This window comes from Hirundo rustica, chromosome Z (assembly GCF_015227805.2).
Source record: "Hirundo rustica isolate bHirRus1 chromosome Z, bHirRus1.pri.v3, whole genome shotgun sequence".
Classification (NCBI taxonomy): Eukaryota; Metazoa; Chordata; class Aves; order Passeriformes; family Hirundinidae; genus Hirundo; species Hirundo rustica.
Window position 1 is genome coordinate 3665555 of NC_053488.1, and position 18991 is coordinate 3684545.

Below are 18991 nucleotides of genomic sequence, written 5' to 3' on the forward strand. Positions count from 1 at the left end.
ACCAATAGTTTCCTTCTAAGAAGTTGATTTTCGTACTAAATATGCACGTTTTTATATGCAGTGTGTTAGATCACTTGCAAAGTCTATTGCTTGTGTTAAGACCACTAGATCAAAATCTCTTGTTCCCCAAAACAAGAGGAAAAGCAATCAGAATACAGATATATTCATGGCTATCAGTATCTCAGATGCCTGAAAAGCTTGTGCAGATATTCTAACTTTTCCTGATTACACAGAAGGAAAGATCACAGGTGCCCACAATTATCAGTAGTCTGGTGAATAACAGCTTTTATTGCTTACAGTAAATGAACAAGAGACTGTATCCATGATCTTTGACATGCCTGAAGGTAATTTCTCTAAGGGATTATTTTTATGGACTGAAGCATGAACAACTACTATCACCTGAAACAAAACTGAGTAATTTTATATTTCACTCTTCATTGCTTAAGAATCAAATGGACTTTTGCAACTGCACACTGAAACCCAGCACTCCATATTTCCCTGAATTCCTCTGTGTGAAGAAAAAAAACCCAAACCAACCTAACAGTGGACATCAAAACAGAAAACAATTAAGGTAAATTAGCACTGTCATGATGTTCTATCTGTTCTGTCATTACCCAGGTTCTCCCTACAAATTTTACTCAATTGATTCATTTCACTAACATGGTAGAAATCTTTCTTTTTGTCAGATTAGTTTTCTGAGCAGCATGCTGAATTAGCATTGCTCACTTTCCAAACTGTGCATTTATCTTGCTCTCCCTGTCTTTCCAGGGCAGAACTGTCCTACCTTGACTCAAACTAGGAAACCTCTCCAGCTAAGGAACTTGCTGCAGGACAGTCTACAGTATGCAGAATTCACACACATACCTTCTTTTCCCCGTTTTCCCTAAAGAAAAATCTTTTCCAAATATTCCTGTCTTCTGGTGACATCTGTCCAGCCCAATCCATGCCTTCCAAAACCACAGTACAATACAAATATGTACTTCCTGCACTCAGTAAGAGTGATACCTATTCAGTCCAAAAATATACTTTAAAACAAATGCTAAATACTTGCAGGGGGAAGCAAGGTCACTCTGGTTTTTAAGTCCAGTGCTAAAGAAAGGTGAATGTTTTATAACCTCAGTAACGGCGAGGTTGTCAGTAGGGTAGGATATACAACTGCTAGGTCTTATTGATAAGCTCAAGAACACAAACAGCCTTGCAGGAACTGTGATCACTGACCATCTGCTGAGGTCACTCACCCCCCTACTCACTGAAAAGCTCACAACAAAGGCTGAAAAGGTCGCAACTTGGCTGATTCTCTGAGATCAGCGCTGTCCTGCCTCTGCAGCACACAGGGCTGAGGAAGCTCAGCAAACCTCAGCGCGATGATGTGGAAGGACAACTCCAAACATTAACAATTTTGGAAAAACATCTACTAAATGCCAGAAGATTGCCTGAAGTCTGCATCTCTTCCTTTCCTGCGTGTGTTTTGTGGTACAGCACACTAATACAACTCTAAATGAGTTCCCTTGACTTATTTAATCCACTTTACACCACTGCTTCTCGATGGGGACACTGGCAAAATGACATGCTGCAGCAATATTAAGGATAAAATACAATTATTGAATCAGAATGCTGTTCTAAAGCACTAAGTGTAGTAAACACAAGGAAGACAGATTATAGAATATACAGAGAAAACAGAAGAAAAAGATTACAGAACACGAGAAATTTCTTTTACTTTCCCTTTTCTCTCATGATGAGGGAGAACCCATCTGCAGCCATACAACAAATAAAATGTTCTGCAGAGTATGTTCTTATTGAAGCTTGTTTTGCTTTTCCAGTTATTCATTCCTCTAGTGCCACCATAGTATTTACTGAGGTTTACAAACAAAAACACCTTTGGGCTGTACAGATTAACTGACTATCAACACATTTCCAACTATAAACTAGTTTTAACCACATCATTACTGAACAGAAACTCTCACAACTTACATGTGGGATTTACAAATTAGCAACGAACTGAACAGCTTTCATAATTTTAAACACCTTTTTTCCTATTTTTTTTTTTTCCTATTCTTCTCTGGCCTGATGTGAGACAGTTCTTCCCTCCTTGAGGAAGAGTCTTGGTCACTGCTAAAAATTCATACAAAGGACAGCATCATCTCTGTTTTAATATATTTTACTTAAAAACAAACAAACATAAAAAGCCAACAAACAAAAAAACCAAACCAAACAAAAAAAAACCCCAAAACAAACAAACAAACAACAACAACAACAACAAAAAAAAAAAAAAACAACACACCACCACCAACAACACAACACCCCCAATACTTGCAAAGTACTCCACTTACCTCAGTAGAATATCAGTCTATTTCTCCAGGTTTGTCTGAAAATTGTTCTACCAAGTAAAAGGCAGAGGAAAACCCCATTAAATTAATCTTTATCAGAAATTAGGAGGAAGGCTGGAAGTCACTTCTGAGACACAAAATGATTGCTTACATCTGGGAAATATTTCTGACTTTGGTTTTTCAGCATTAAAAAAAACCCAAAAAACCCCAAAATAGAATGAGAGATAAGCATGTGATAAGGAAAGATATGTGCTACATCTTTACAATTAGATGGGTGAGGGTCTTCAGAAAGAATGGGTGGTAATATCTTCAAAATGAGTCTTAATGTCCCTATTAACCACAAGTTGCAAGTTCGTTACAGAACTCAGACAGTTTGGCTCCTGAACTTCAGGATAACAGACAAATGGGTCCACACAAAGCCTATTCCAGGAGCCAGATAACTTGAACTTCTGAACCTTGGGGTAAAATGACAAGTTCAAGGGGGCATATGGGGTAGGTGGTTTGGGAAGGCTGTACCTTCCTAATACCTCAGCCAATGGGGAAATGAAGAGGGAAATGAAGAGGGAAACGTGTGGCTGGGAGTTTGGGATAGAAGGAGACAGCGCCTCTGAAACTACAAGAAAGAAACCCCACTGTATGTCCATGTGGACTCTCTCCCTTTATTCAAATAAATATGCAGACTCCTCTGTCTCCTTCATGGGCACTGGCTTTTCATAGCATCAAATTCTGCACACGTAATCTGGTAATTTGGATTAAAATGCTATGAAGGGTGTTATCTTTCCAATCCTCCATCTCTTTCTTCAGGGCCTCCTTACAGAATAGTTCTGAGATATTTTGTCTGTTCAGTCTTCTTTTCAAATAATATAAACATCCAAGTTTCCCAGCAGACTGGTTTCCCACTATGATACATACACCATTACAAGGTTTACACTGCATCAAAAGCCTTCACAAGTGGAACTGTATTTGGGCTTGTGGTCCTCTCTTAAGTCCTCTTATTTCTTACACATCTTTCCTACCTCCTCCTTCCAGACCCTCACATTGTCCCTCACATTATGTGCTTCTGCCTGTATTATTAATTTCTTCTGTAAGAAGGGCACATGCATTTGGAGACCATGGCTCAGGGTAGAGTTCTCTGGGTAACAACTGCTGTGGTCAGCTCGTACCTGACTTAAATGAATCATCTGTCCATCACACTCAGAGAGCCTTTTCAAAAGTGCCCTACCCAAGAGCAGATTTTTGTAGTACTGTGTTAGGCAACTCTTAATCACCTAAACAAGAGGAAGCATGAAAGTCAACCTCTGAAATTCTTTACAGCTCAAATAATCGCTTCCAAGATCTGGGATTAGAGCTTTTGTTGTTCATGCATTAGCAGTCTTGAAATTAAAAACAAAACAAAAAAATTGCCTATCTCTAAAGCACATGCATAAATCTTTACAGAATTTACATCAAAAAACACTTGTTCAAAAAACAACATAAAGGCAGGTTAGCAGCACAGCTAATGCTGAGCTAAAGTAAATGACTCTTCTTCTCAGGAGCAAACCTGATACAGAAGAGGTGGTCACAGCTGTAGAGTATCACCTCTCTCAACTCCTTCAAACCAGTTCATTGCCAGTGCATATCCCTAAGTTCTCCTGCGTTTATAACGCACCTTTTCCTTCAGAATTCCTTGAACTTCTGAGCTGTTTTTTTCCTAGGTGTCTAAAAGAAAATCTGTTTCCAATACAGTTTGAACAATTACTCATTGGCCACTGATAGATCATAAATTGTTTCAGATAAATTCCTTCACATACCTAGCAAAGGACACAATGCCCTAGTAGGCCCCTTCTTTTTAACGTAAAGAAAAATTGTTTTGTGTTGTACAAAAGGAGATTTCCATTTTAAATACATTACTGATTCTTCCTGCTATGCATTTTCAATTAGAAGAGAAGCCCAGCTAACCATTCTCAACAAAGGCACACTTGTGCATTTAAACCTGTGATTACCTGCTTAGTCTGCCCTCAGTCACGACTAAAAGGAATGTTACAGGTGAAATGCACAGCCAAAAGTTAAATAAATACAGACACATAAAATAATGAGATGCATACTTGTGCTGTAAAGTTACATTAACCAAGCCAAACTCCTCCCAGAATTGAACTGCCATCAATTACTGACTTTGAAAGGCAATCACCCGGATTCTCCAGCTCTTTAAAACATCATTAATCTTTCTGAAATATGCCCTTTTTAATTACTATTTTTAAAGCAGAGGGAGCTAGAATTTGAAGCAAAATGAAGGGAGCCATTAATCTAAAGTGATGTGACAGAGAGACAAGTTGAGGGTGGTAAAATTTTTCACAAATGAGGGGTAACCTTGCAAAAAAAACCAAAAAACCAAAAACCCAAACAAACAAAAAAAAAACCCACAAAAAACCAAACCAACCAACCAACCAACGAACCAAAACAAACAAACAAAAAAAAACCAAAAAACCAAAACCCCCCACACACCCTTTCTCTTTCCTACAGTTTCTAATTTGGCCAGAACAAGCCATAATCCATCCTTCAATGAGGACAGACTTAAAATAACATCTCTTGCTACTCTGTTGAATTTGGCACAGGAACTTTTACCCTCTGGGAATTGTGGACACATTCCAGCAATGGAATGGAAAATGTATTTTTCATCAATCTTTTTTAAGTTATGCTGAAGTTTAAAATTTGGTTCAGAAAAATCGATGCCGCATTACTTATCAGGTTTGCTTATCAGGGAATTAACTTTAAGGCTTTTGATGAATATTTCAACATAGTACCTATTAGTGTTTAAAAAACCCTCAGTAACAAATTTTACGTTTTCACCCCAGGGACTGCCAATTCCATTCAACTAAAATAACTACAAGTGCCTGTGCACATGTTTGTCTTGCATGTTGATGACATTGTTAGCATCTGAAACTTCATTCTGATCTTTGGGAAGCAACAATGTGCGTCTTTACCTTCCTCCCTTCTTTATCACAGAAGATAATTTATAATTGCTGTTGCACCTCTACTGAGGCTGCTGTGGAAGCAAGGCAACAAAAGATGCCAAGACATTCAAGGCCAAGGCAAAAAGCTGGAATAAAACCTGAAATAACTTATGATTTCACTCCAAAGTAAACCACAGTCTCCATCATAAAGTGGTATGTACCTCAAATCTTCTAGGGAGAAAATTCCTTGGGTGTAAGAAACATCAAGCCTGGTCATTCATGGTACACCTTTAAAAGGAGTTCTTCAGCCTGTTCTGTATCTTGAAACCTCTTATGCCAGCACTGCCTTTGCTATAGGCACCCTACAGAAGGCTTTCAGGAATGCAACTTGTCTGGCACAAAATAAATAAAACAACAGAAAACAAAACTGCACTTTTATAGCTCTGTTTTCCAGGTGCATAAGAACATTCTAGGTTAAACCCTTCTCAGAAGGAGAAAGGGTGAAGAACCTTGAAGAACAGCTGAGGATCATGCTGGATCCAGGTCTTATTTACTCAATTTTCTATTTCACAGAAAGTTTCAGCACTAAAAAAACAGATCATGTTTCAGGTGCTTAAAGCTTGTAGTGAGGTAACACTTAACTGCCTCATTCAATTATTTTGTAATTAGCCAGAGGTGCAGTCATTTTCCCAAACAACATAACTCAGTTTTTCCCTACCTAGCAGTTCTTCTGCCATATCTAACAATGTTTTGTTTATACTGCAGCCAGCTTAGATGTGTTTGCTGGGAAAATCTGTGCTGCCATCCCCTAGCACCTCATTGAGAGTAGCACAAAAGGGAGGAGGAAAGGGGAACAGGAGGAAAACAGGAGAGCAACTGGCAGCTCTGTGTTCTGTACACATTAGAGGAGTAATATGCCTTGACCACCACGCTGCATAGAAACTAGATGAACAATACCAGCCAAAATGGTTGTTGGCAGAAGGGTTAAAGAGTACTCTGCATTTGGCAAAGAAGGTCTGTCTCATCAAGTTCACTGCGCAAAGATCATTAACAGAGTCTTCTAGAAGGACAAAACATGATTAGTTATCAGGGTTACAGACATTAGACAAGGACACAGTTCTACTTAAAGCATGTTTTGCAGAGAATTCATTACTTTTACAGCTGAAAGTTCTCTGCAAATTCAGTAAGAATCAGTTTCTGCCCGTGCAGAGCCTTCTCAGAGCAGATACTTGCACTGTTGACACAGTCATTTGACAGAATCGGGGGGTAATTCAGTGTATTCCCCATCACTTTCAAATTAGTGGAGGACAACATAGTAAAAACAAAAAGGAGAAAAGATTTTGTCCACAATGATCTCCCTGATCCACAGAACAAGTGTGCCCTGCAGCCTGGCTGGTTGAGGTAATGAAGCACAAGGCACCTGTGTTAGAACCAACACAGGTTTTGTACTAATAATCAAACCTGGAAGAGGACTCTGAAATTTGTCCTACCCAAACAAGCTTAACACATTTTTTGGTGGGGTTTTTTTGTATCAAGAGAGGGGAAAGCAGTTTTCTTTCCCGTATAGCAGGGCATACTGCAACTTGCCAGAGACAAAGCACTTGGTGTTACTCCTGGGTGGGGATGGATGTAGCAATAATGTTTTACTCTACAGCCCTACACTTTTAAAAAGAAAATATTTTAGGCAGGGCCTTTCAAAAATAATTGAAGTATTTCCTCAATTTCCCCCTCCCCCTCCAATTCCTATAATGGAAAGAAAAAAGATATTAATATTCTCTTTCAATGCATTTGAAAAGGAATGGGAAATACTACCTTAAAAGTAACAGATGACTTCTCTTCACAAGTCACCTGCCTCACTTTTCCCCTACCACTTTTTCACACTGCTAGGAAGAGTCTCTGGTTTCCCTTAGAAAAACCAAGCTTTTTATATTTTATTTACTTGGTTTTAAATCAACTGCTTCCAGGTCTTTTTGCATTATGCCACTCTTGCAACATCTGTAGCTGTCCCTGTATTTTAAGCACGGCCTGCAGAGATCAGTCATGTGAAGCTGATCTCTTACCACCTCATCCATCCCACCTTCCTCCACAGTGGCCCTCCCAAGGGGCAAGAACTTTGGATGGTAGCAAGCAACACTCAGGTCACTTGCACAGTACATTTCTGATCTAGGTAACTTTCCCAAGGTCCCTCAACCTTTCTGGACCCAAGGCATATTTTGTTAGTACGAAGAAAATAAATGTCAGTTTGCATTAAAGCTTTTTTGTGTTTGCCAGACTACTGATTGACTTCCGGGGGGGTAAATGAAGACGTCTGAAGAGCACCATCCATGCACTGCCTGAAGAGCGTGCAGATGTGAAGGAAAATCCAACCCCATTGTACTCTGGAGCGTTTCCTTATCTTACAGTTTTTCATTACAGAAGCATCTAACAATGCCAGTAAAAGATGCTCTTTCAAACAAACAGGAACAAAGTATTTTCAAAACAGTATTTCACTACCAAAGTATATTTGTTTCCAGAAGAAATTATACACACACGCACACTCCCAAACTGTCTAAACAGAATTGTAGTAACATGGCTGAAGGCTGCCCTACTCTAAAAAGAAATACAGCTGCATGGTGGCTCCAAAACCACAGGCAAGTCAATGTTCACTGTATTTTCTGTAGGATCAAACCAAAGGTATCCTCTTCAAACAGAACAAAATTTTTACACGACTATGTAACAGCTGAATTGTGTAAGTATTTAAACTGTAGCAACATTTGCCACTTTGACTTATCAAGTGAATTACCACAGATCTACCAGATGACATATGGAAAAAAATCTCCTGTGCCTCTTCCATGACAGCTTTCTATGCAAACCACAAAATTAATGATGTTGAATGTCAGAATAACCTTCTTCAAGAGTTGAAGTTTTCATTTAACTATTCACAGCTTCAAGACCACTTCAAGATAAATGATTTTATATTAACGGTAAAGGAGTCAGATTCACAAAGCCAGTAAGAATTCATAAGTTTTGCATGTTAATCACTCATAGCCACTGTATTTGATTTACTCCACAATTTCATCAGAAAATGAAAAAGTTTTGAAGAATGAGTCATTCTCAATGTAAATCTCTAGCAAGCCTCTGTCAGTCATGTTAGTCCTTTTGCCATTGTTTTTTTCCTGCCTTCTGACAGCAACAACGTAACCAGTTTAATTACTTCATTACTTAATGATTTCTAACCTTAAAAGACTGCAAAAATATGGGAAGTTGAACTAATACACACCATTTCCCCATGGAATAAAAGAAAACATTATAAACACCAGCATACCTCATGAATTCCCTATCCTGAACTTTTTAAAAGACAAAAAAAAAAAAATCTATAGAGGTCTGGAATGCTTCTACCAAAGGATATGTATCTACAAACATAAAAGAGGGAAATAAAATTGCAGAATTCTAATACAATATTTCCTTGGCACAAACTGTACATTCCCTTGGCTGTATTACAATAACAACCTCTGGGAAGCTACCACTTCAAAAATTATAGCTTAAAAAGAAGTTTCAGTGCTGGACATCTGTTGGGAGGACTAAGTTTTGCTGGCAAGGTGGTTTTTTTGTTGTTTTTGGGTTTTTTTCTTTTTTTTTTTTTTTGGTTTTTTTGGGGTTTTTTTTTTTTTTGTTTGTTTTGTTTTTTTTGTTTTTTAACTTATACTTTTATTAATTTCCAGTTTTCAGCACTTCATTGTACCTTCATTCAAGTACAGGGAAAGAACTGTTTGGTTTACAGCACAGTTTTATATGCAAATTATATTCGGTAGAGTCTCTACTCATCATAAGTGTCAACAGGAAAAAAGGCATGACAGATTTAAGGCTTGAGATTTTTTTCATAAACTTTGAAGGAACACTGAAATTACAAAGCATGCTGAACTCACTGTAAAGCATTTTCTCTAAGCATGTGCCAAATGAAGTATATTAAAGCCTTTTTTCTTCTAAATGTACTGTGAGACTATGCTCCATTTTCTATTTCTAAATATTTGAGATAATTGGCGAAGTCCTGTCTTCAGCATAGAATCAAACTTACTGTTTGCTTAGCTGCCCCTGAACTTAAGTTTGTTTCTACTCTGGGAAAATATTTCCATTACACTTAGTAACACTGGAGACAAAGCAAGTTTTCAACCCTTACAAATCAAAATTCAAAAAAACTCAGAGTTCAAAATGAAGAGATATTTTACTGCCAATAGGAGGAGGAAAAGTCTTAACAAATCAGCCAGTTGTTGCACTAACAACATCAAATAAAGAAATTGTAGAGCTTATTCTACCCTTTATCAATAATGCATGGCTGCGCACAGACAATTTATAGCTGTTTTCCATCACTGGGTATTGTGCAGTACTAAATTAAGTTGACAAAATCCAAGGACAGTCCTCCCACACAGCTACTGTGAGCCAGCCAGGCCACTTTGAATAAACATTTTAAAGGCATGAAGTGAGTTTTATTAGCATGCTGAGACACAGTTCCTAGTGGACAAAGCATCTCCTTTGAAAAAACCAGGAGTACATTTAGCAGAAAGAAAGATGAGTTACTATTGCACCTTACCTGTAGAGAAACAGCAAAAGACAAAATAATAAATAGATAGGTAACAACTCAAACCCCTGAACTCTTTAATATTAAAACATGAAACAAGAGAGTTTACTATCTATACTAGAAACTGATTGTCATTCCCAGAAAATCCTGGCAGTTGCTGAATTGTGTCAGGTTCTGATGGCAAAAGATGTTTTGCTAGGATTTTTTTTTTTAAATGTTTAGGTTGTTCCAAAGATTACTAGACTTATTTTTTTTTAACCTTTCACAAGCCATATAAAACAGAAAAGCACCCAAGTCTTTCATCAACATAAAGAAGAAGTTACTGTACTGAAATAATAGGCCAGCAGCATTTATTGTGCCAGTAAAAAAGTGAGGGGTAGGCTCCCCTCCACAGACCAAATTCACCAAAATATGGTACGACATCAGCTGGTGGCTCTTGGTCAGCAGCACCACTTCCACCCACAGCGGTCCCAGCACCGGAATGCCTGAAATGCAAGAAAGCATCACGGAACTTGGAGCTGCCAAAGACCTGGGGACACCAGCTGGTTTTACCCAAATTCTGAAACTCAGTTTAGTGTGGAAAAGCAGATCTCCTGCCATTTTCCATTGCTCTGTGACCCTGCCGTTCCAATGGGTAGGAGGGGTGTGCGCAGCTGGGAACACCCAGACTGACTCTCTCTGGCTCTGGTGTGTAAAAGCAGTTCAGAAAGGGGGCAGAGGGCTCTGCAGCAGATGAGCTGCCATGATTGGGAAGCCTGTGTGCCCTTCCTCTGCAGGCCTCACACATTCTGGATTGGCCCCGAGCCCTTCCTCAAGGAGCAGCGTCTGCTCCTCCTTGCAGGATGCTCTTCTTCACTTGGGCGTACTTGGGCTCGTGATTTTACCTTTTCTGGTGGCAACAAAGTGTTTTGATACAGAAGGTGAAATGCTTAGAACAGGAAAAATAAGGAAACTTACTGCCGCTGTGACTAGGCTGGTTGCAGTTCCTGTGTGCTGCAGCCACCTCCTGGCTGTGCAAGTGGACCCCCTCAGCCAAGCACGGGTTTCTAAGCGAAGAAAATGTGTGCATATATGCCAAAAGGGGCTCTGGCTGGCCACCAGATGCAGACACAAGGTCTGCACATCCAGCAGTTCTGCCTGGATTCCTGCATATTGGACAGCAGCGTGCAGGTGCGGCCTGCACCTGGGCCCTCCTCGGCCTGGCCTCAGACATGGAGTCAGGCACAAACAGCCACGAGACGATGGCAGCCCCCAGAAGGTGGGTCTGGGTCACTCTGCAGACCTCTACTGCTGTTTATTTCACCGTCAGGCTGCACAGCTGGCTGCCCTCTAGAAACCAGCAAGCACAAGGCGACACTGTGACAACCTTTTCGTACCCTGAGCGCCGCTCCGGGTGCGACCCTCCAGGTCTGTCTGGCAAACTGGCATGACAAGATGACAGAAAAAAAAAAAAAAAAAAAAAAAAAAAAATCCTTCTGTACAAAGTGGGAAGGTGGAAGCTGTAACACAGCACGGCTGGGCAGCTTGATGGCCTTGTGGCATATTTAAGCACAACCACAAATAAGGGGAGGAAGGATGAAAGAACCAGAACTTAAGCCACAACTGTTTTAACTTAGTCAAGTGGAAATATCTGGTCAAATAAAAAAAAAGTTACTTCAATTCTGCAGGTGTTGAGAGAAAAAAATCAACTCTCTTCAGTGGTATTTGTATTTGAACGAGGCTTAACTGCACTTAAAATACATATTTTATCAAAAATCCAATCTTCCTTGCACATGAAAGTATATCAGGGACCTCTGAAGCCAACTAATCAGTGAATAAAACTCCAATTTAACATTTCCAGAAGGCACAGAAAACTCAGATTTCAAGATAAACAGAACTGTAAAAAAACCTACACATTAAAGATCAGCTAAGCAAGGTGATTGTTGAGCATCAGTATTCCAACCAGTCTGTATTTTAATCTCTCAGAAGTGTAAGACTGTCTTCATAAGGTTGGATGTTGTTTTGAATTTTTTCCCTCTTAAATAGGCTGAGTTTCTGTTGTGAAAAGTGAAAATGCCGTTTTGAGCCTGATGATATTGCCGTGAATCCTTTTTTTTTAATTAAAATCAAAGCTAAATCAAGGCTACAGGACACAGCTTTGAGAAACCCCTGGCAATCCCAAGGAAGCAATCATGGTTTTAAAAATGGAAATTAATTTTAATAAATCTGTTGCTCATCTGACATTGCCAAAGTCTGTGATCCTATTAATAGTGCAGTGCTTTAATGATCTGCAGATGGATCACATTCAGTGAAGTTCAGAAATAGACAAAATACTCTTGGGCCCTCTCCATGGAGTGTATCACGCCAATAAGATGCTGGCTTTGTAACGCACAGGCAAAAAGCACTGAGGTGTTCACATTAGTATTTCAAGGTATCAATATCTGTACTATGGCAAAACGCCTTGAGCACAATTAAATGTTGTGTTACATGCCATCACACCACAACCAGTTTTCAAGTGCTGTGTTTTGTGGAGAGAAATTAAGCCCACTTCTCCCAAAACTTGCTAAATTAGTAACCCTACCTTGTGTTCTGGCATTTAACTGGTAACACATCTCTGTGCTGATGGCTGTTGCCAGTAATGCCTGCACTCCCCTGCCCTGTCACTGCCCAGCGCCACAGACACAACAGGAGAGCTCACCATGCCACTCTGTGTAGGGACAAGCAAAAATACATATACATGGATGCATGTGTGTAACTTGGAGGGTACCTAAATTCAGAGCACCTGAAAAGGAAGTATCTTCATTCTCTGCTCCTCTCCATATCTGCAGCCTGGTGACAAGGGCTGACACTGTCCACTTCTCAGTGACTGTACCTGGTGCTCCTGTGCTTTCCAAGGCAGTCAGCAACCACCACTATTGTCAGCTCCTGAGAGCAGATACAAGTCTGTTCTGGATTTTCCAGCCTTTCTGCTGGAAAAAAATCATACTCTTTCTTCCCATCTCTGCATGTGTTTCCTTACAGCACCCTCAACTCAGTTCCCACCCTGTGCCTCACAGGGCCACCCACTGCACCCCACTGGACACACAGGCTGTGACTGCACTACGTTACCGGCACATGCTGCAGTGCATTGGCAGGTCTGGGGAACTGCAAAGGCAACCTGAGAGCCCCTCTGGGCATATATGCACACATTTCCTTCACTTAGAAACCCATGCTTGGCTGAGGGGGTCCACTTGTACAGCCAGGACGTGACTGCAGCACACAGCCACACAGGAACTGCAACCAGCCTAGTCGCAGCAACAGTTACATTTCCTTACTTGGCCTGTTCTAAGCATTTCTCTTTCTGTATCAAAACCCTTCTTTAAGATAAAATCCACGTACAAATGCTTTTCCTGGTAAAAGAATAATCTCCAGAAGAACAAGAGTCCAAGTAGGCCCAAGTGAAGAAGAGCATCCTGCAAGGAGGAACATACACCGCTCTATGAGCAAGGGCTCAAGGTCATTCCAAAATGTGTGAGGCCTGCAGAGGAAGGGCACACAGGCTTCCCAATCATGGCAGCTCATCTGCTGCAGAGCCCTCTGCCCCCTTTCTGAACTGCTTTTACACACCAGAGCCAGAGAGAGTCAGTCTGGGTGTTCCCAGCTGTGCACACACCTCCTACCCATTGGAACGGCAAGGTCACAGAGTAATGGAAAATGGCAGGAGATCTGCTTTTCCACACTAAACTGAGTTTCAGAATTTGGGTAAAACCAGCTGGTGTCCCCATGTTTTTGGACTCATTAGATTCAGGAGCCCTTTACCTGCCCCATAAGTTGGCAGCAATTCAAGTCCACATCTGTAAGCCGCAGATTTACTCCACACTCAAAAGCCAAACAGGCTGTCCCCACCACTTGTTTTGTGCTCTGATTAAAGCTGCAAAAGCAGCATAAGAAAAGCAATTAGCCATCCTAGGTAATCACAATTGTCAAGAGACTAAATCCTGCCTCTTCAAAAGAGAAGTTCAATTTTAGGCGTGTCTTACTTCTCATCCAACTCTGCAGCACATCGCAGTGCATGTAATGAGGTGGGCAGTGACACTCTAAGTGTGAATAAAAACAAGATTCAGCTGCCACTTCAAACAGCAGTTGTCAAAACTGAGGCAGTTCAGGAGTCAGTAGCAAAGAGCCTTTCCACAGCCTTTATTTATCTGGGTTTCATTTCTCAGAGATTTCATTCAGGCCATCCCTTTGGTGTTGCTCTTAACCTGATCTTTGCACAGAAAAGAGGAAAAAAATATCTATGAAGCCTTGTCCTGCTGGTGTATTTACACCCAGTCACTGGTCACCATAACAACTCTGCAGCAGTTAAGAGGCTGGGCTCACTGGGCACAGTATAAACATGGCACTGACTGACTCTGTCAGTCTGGTCTGTGGCTGGTCTGCTGTGCTGCTGAGAAAAATGCATCAGCACTACAGTGGAGCTGACCATGCAGCCAAGAGTCCAAAAGATGTGTAGAAAACATAGGCAGTCAATGAAAGACCAAAGCAGCAACTCTAGTCAAAGAAGAATGGTCACTTTTCTAGCTACAGTCATGTTCAGCTTCATAGCCTTATCTTTCCTGTTGGCATTCTATAGGGACTGAAGACCACTACTACTAAATAATTCTAATACATAGATGGAAGAACTAAGGTGTGCAAATGGAAAGCCACACAAGAACTTGAGAGTATTAATGATTTAGGAAATCGGTGAATTTGGAAAGTATGAATTAGTGATTTAGGAAAGAAAATAAATTGTTTGTTCATTAATGTTTCTTCAAATTGCATGGGTTTTGTCTCACTGAAATCAGGGAATTTGCTTGTAACCAACAAATACTGATAGCTGGGTCCAGTACAAGACTTTAGGTTCATGTAGTTTTGTGCTGATCTTTACTAGGGTGGAGCTCATTTTCCACACAATAGCTGACAAAAAGCTATGCTTTAGATCTGTGCTGGCAACAAGATTGATAAAACATGGACATTTTACTTATTGCTCAGTTCACACATAGTGACAAGGACTTTGTTGCTTCTCATACCACACCACCAGCAAGAAGCCTGTGGGTGCAGAAGGAATTGGGAGGGAACACAGCCAGGATAGACTACCTCAGCTGACCAAAGGGTTATTCCAGTCCATATGGCATCACACTCAGCATATGAAGAGGGAAGAAGGAAAAGGGAACAGCTGGACTGATGATGTTTGTCTTCCCAAGTCACCATTATGCACTATGGGGCATGACTTTCCTGGGATAGCTGAACACCTGCCTGCTCATGGGAAGCGGTGAATTAATTCTTTGTTTTGCTTTGCTTCCATGCATGGCTTTTGCTTTCCATTCTAAACTGTCTTTGTCTCAGTGCACAGGTTTTTCACTTTCATTCCTCTGATTCTCTCCCCCATCCCACTGGTGAGTAAGTGCTCTATGGGACTAAACCACAACAGGTTGATCAGAGACCAAGAGGTGGGGCTGGGACAGCTTGTTGAACCATGTCTGTCTTCTTCCCTCTGCCCTGGCAAAAGAAATAATATCTTACCTTAAAAGACTGTAACAGAAGTGCCAGTCTCTACTTCCCTTTAGGCTTTTTTAAACATCAGAAATTAGCAGCAGATTCAGCTAATTCAATGTGTCAGCATTTGACAGCACATTCAGGAACCTGAGAGTCATCCTACAAGAAGAGAAATTAAAAGAACCGATTAGTCATTGCACATGTTGTGCAATATATCTTGTGCTTAAAGCTGCTGATGCCTGGTAGAGCCATGCTGCTGAACAATAAAGAAGTTACCACAAAAAAAGAAAGGCTAAGTTATTTTTTGTTTCCAAAGTGGAATGCTCAAGCACATTTTGGCTACAGCACCTTGGGGAGAAAGCCTGCATCTTGCAATAGCTGTGTCACCCTGCCCTGCCTTCCCTTCCCAATTTAAATCTTTGTTCAAACAACAGTCCATGTGAATGCACAGAAACAAAGCTCCAGGCACATCAGGATACACCAGCCACACCAGTTACAGAGACACAGCAGTAAATGTTCATAACCTGGATTAGTTTGAACTGGGAAATGAATCAGAAACCCATGTGAGTTAAGTTATCAGCACTTTATAAGCGAGGAGCTTGATGTATGTGGAAGACACATAGAGGTACTTTATAAACTACAGGAAAAAGAGAAACATTTACAGACGGACTTGGCTCATTTCCCCGGACAGGCTTTTCTCAGAATTCTCATCTTGCAAACACACAACCCATACTGAGTAAAGACACTCCAACTGCAGCAGAGTTCATGCCTGCACCACTACAGCACACAAGGCAGCTCTTCCCCTCCACAGCAAATTACCAAAGATGTTCCACCACTAAGGTTTAGATACTGGTTTTTCAACTCCAACCCATTTGGTGCGTTTAATCTCCCAAAAGAGCAAACTTCCCAAACCCAGAGGCACATACACACACATGACCTCTTGCACTGAGGTATCCTGCCTCACTCACAGGTACAGTCCAGGTCAGCTGCACCCTGAGGCAGTGCTGATGTGACATTTGACAGCTATGGAGTGATGGGCCAGCAAAAAAACTCATCTGCATCTAGCATGGTTATTCAAGCGAGTTTTAAAGATTAATTTCAGGTAAAAGACACTTCATACCATTCAAGTTGTTGAGTACTTCCCTAAAGTGTTGGTACGAACATACAAAGCGACCTCCAGTCCCAGTCTGTAAATCTATAGAGATGGGGGCTTAATGGAGTGCAAGAAAACCAGACCAGGTAAAAAATACCAAGTTATAATATAAATTAATATGTTATTCTAATACTACACTGTTTATAAATCCTTAAAAAAAGCTTCCTATGGGTTAATTATCTTCATAAACTAAAATTAAAAGGAGCATTTGAAGGGAAACTACAAGGGTCCATGTCTTTGGGAGGAATGGAGGGAGAAACTAAGTTGTACACCTACATTTGTTAAAAAATCAGAAATCCCAAAGCCCCAAGCTTAGATGAGCTTTAAATTAGTATTCAGTGTTCTTAAGTTATTCCGAGGAAATGGCAGTCAATTTCCTCCCCTCTAACATTTTCTCAATATATTTACTTTTACTTTTAGCTGTTTATGTAAAATATTAATGTTCTATACAGCAAGTTACCTATTCATGATACCTTAAAAATACCTTTCTTATAATGGGAGTATAGTCCCAGCTGATTACAAACATCTCAGTTTACATAATAATAAAGACTGCAGCTGCATAAGGGAACTAGAGATTAAAGGAAACAATTTATATCCTTGGAGCTCCATATTCACAGATTATAGGAAGTACCACAATCATTGCTTTTCTCTATAACCTTCTCCACTACACTTATGTACAGAGCAGTACAGCACTCTCCAGATGTTCAATCAATAGTTATACACCCTGGGCCACTGTTCAAGGACACAAAAACCTCACTTTCAAACCCCTGCTGCCTTATGTCCCTATACCTTTGGAGTCAAGATCTTTCTGGTGTTTCTCACGGGTTAATTTTTTTCTAATAGATTTCACATTCTGCTCATTGTCCTATAGCTAGCATTAACTCCCTACTAGGTACTCTGGGGTAATTTAGCTGAAGAGATTTTTATGCCCACAGCTGTTCCAAATCAGCCTGAAAACACAGTAACTCTTCCACACCAAGGGCTAGAACCGAGACACAGCTTTAACCCTGAGATGAGTGTTGGGGGAATTGCTCCTTTTTTGTCAAAGAAGACTGATTGAAAGTCAGAATCCCTTGGGAACTCAAGACTTATCATGGACCTGTTTTCCACACCAGATGGAAAGAACGCTTCAGTTTCACTTTTTACCCCAAACAAATCACAGCATGCATATGTACACAATCATCTGACTCCTACACATCCAAGCATGACCAAAACAAAAACCAGTGCACTGTATACCCATTTTTTCCCTTAAGGGGAGAACAGACCACACCTAACAGGTATTAATAAAAACACCAAGCATTAGAAAACATTCTGTTACAATGGGTATTTAAAAACATATACATAACACTAAGCAAAATTCTAATCTGTATGAAATGTATTTATGTATCTCACATAAAAAGTAATTGTTCCTCTAAAACTGCCTCACAAATGGCAATCTCATTTCATTTCCAGCCAGAAAATTTACTCAGTGATTAGCATAACTGAGTATAAAGCACAAGGAAAGAAAAGCAGAAATGAAAACAAACATGGTCAAACAGTCAAGCAGATATATTGAATATACAACAGGAGTGCATCTACTGATAAAGTTTTAATTTTTACATAAAGTTTTAACCTTCATAACATTTTAGATTTAAGCTAAACTTACTATATAACAGATATTCCTTAAAGTCTCAAAGACATGGTGTCAACAATTTTTAACAAAAGGTCCACGTGTTTCACAGCATAATTCACTGGCCTGACAAGCTCCCTACAGATGGGAACAACACATGTATTCCATCTTCTCTCCCGTTCCATTCCAACACTGTCCAACACCTCCACCCACACACTCCTCCAACACACACACTTCCCTCCAGCAGTCAGCAGCCTGATTCGCTTATCTAAAGAGGAATTTATGCTGGCCTGAAAAAACAACAGCCCCCTCAACTGCCCAGGAGGTGCCTGGATAGCTTATTGAGATATGCCTCAGATGCTGTGTCCAACAAGCACTAAGGGAGCTAGAGATGTCCTGTAGCACCAGAGGGGTAGTTACGTTCTCGGTGTGAGGGAGACGTCATTTTAAAATAAACTTGAATGCAACATTTTCTGTGGTGAAGGCACTATTTCCTGGTGAACATGTTCTACATTTGGGGTCAGAAAGCCTTTAAGTAGTCAAAAGCACTGTTAAGCCTTGGTACATTTCACGGACATAAGTTCTCATAATGAAAGGAAATAACTAAGGCTGTGTCTGGGTGGCACAAAGCTAATTACCGCTTCAGAGAAACTAATTAATCTGGGCAGGGCACCACAGTAACATGACTGCTCCGGCTCGGGAATCTCCCAATATTGATGTATTGCTGTTCGGATATCCCCCTCCCACCTCTTTCCATGAAAGAGCCTTACACCAAACATGAGCCCTCCAGAGAGGTGTGTTTCTTCTCAGAAGCTGTGTGTTTTATTGAAATCTACAATCTTCATTCAGCACACAATACTGAGCTGTGCCCTGCACCAGTTCTTGACAAGCAGTAAAATAATCGACAGGAAATTACCGAGCATC

General features: G+C 40.4%; 1 protein-coding gene across 7 annotated transcripts in view; it reads right to left on the reverse strand.

Moving 5' to 3' along the window:
* The window catches only part of KANK1 (KN motif and ankyrin repeat domains 1), a 129443-nt gene that overhangs the window by 81500 nt on the left and 28952 nt on the right, over positions 1-18991 (reverse strand). For 4 of the 7 annotated variants that reach the window (XM_040089478.2, XM_040089476.1, XM_040089480.2 and 1 more), the window contains one exon: positions 15333-15464. The gene's annotated coding sequence lies outside the window, so the exon portion shown is untranslated. Of the gene's footprint in view, positions 1-2330; positions 2378-15332; positions 15465-18991 lie in introns of all 7 variants that reach the window. The other 3 variants (XM_058424031.1, XM_058424029.1, XM_058424030.1) reach the window with 1 other exon arrangement.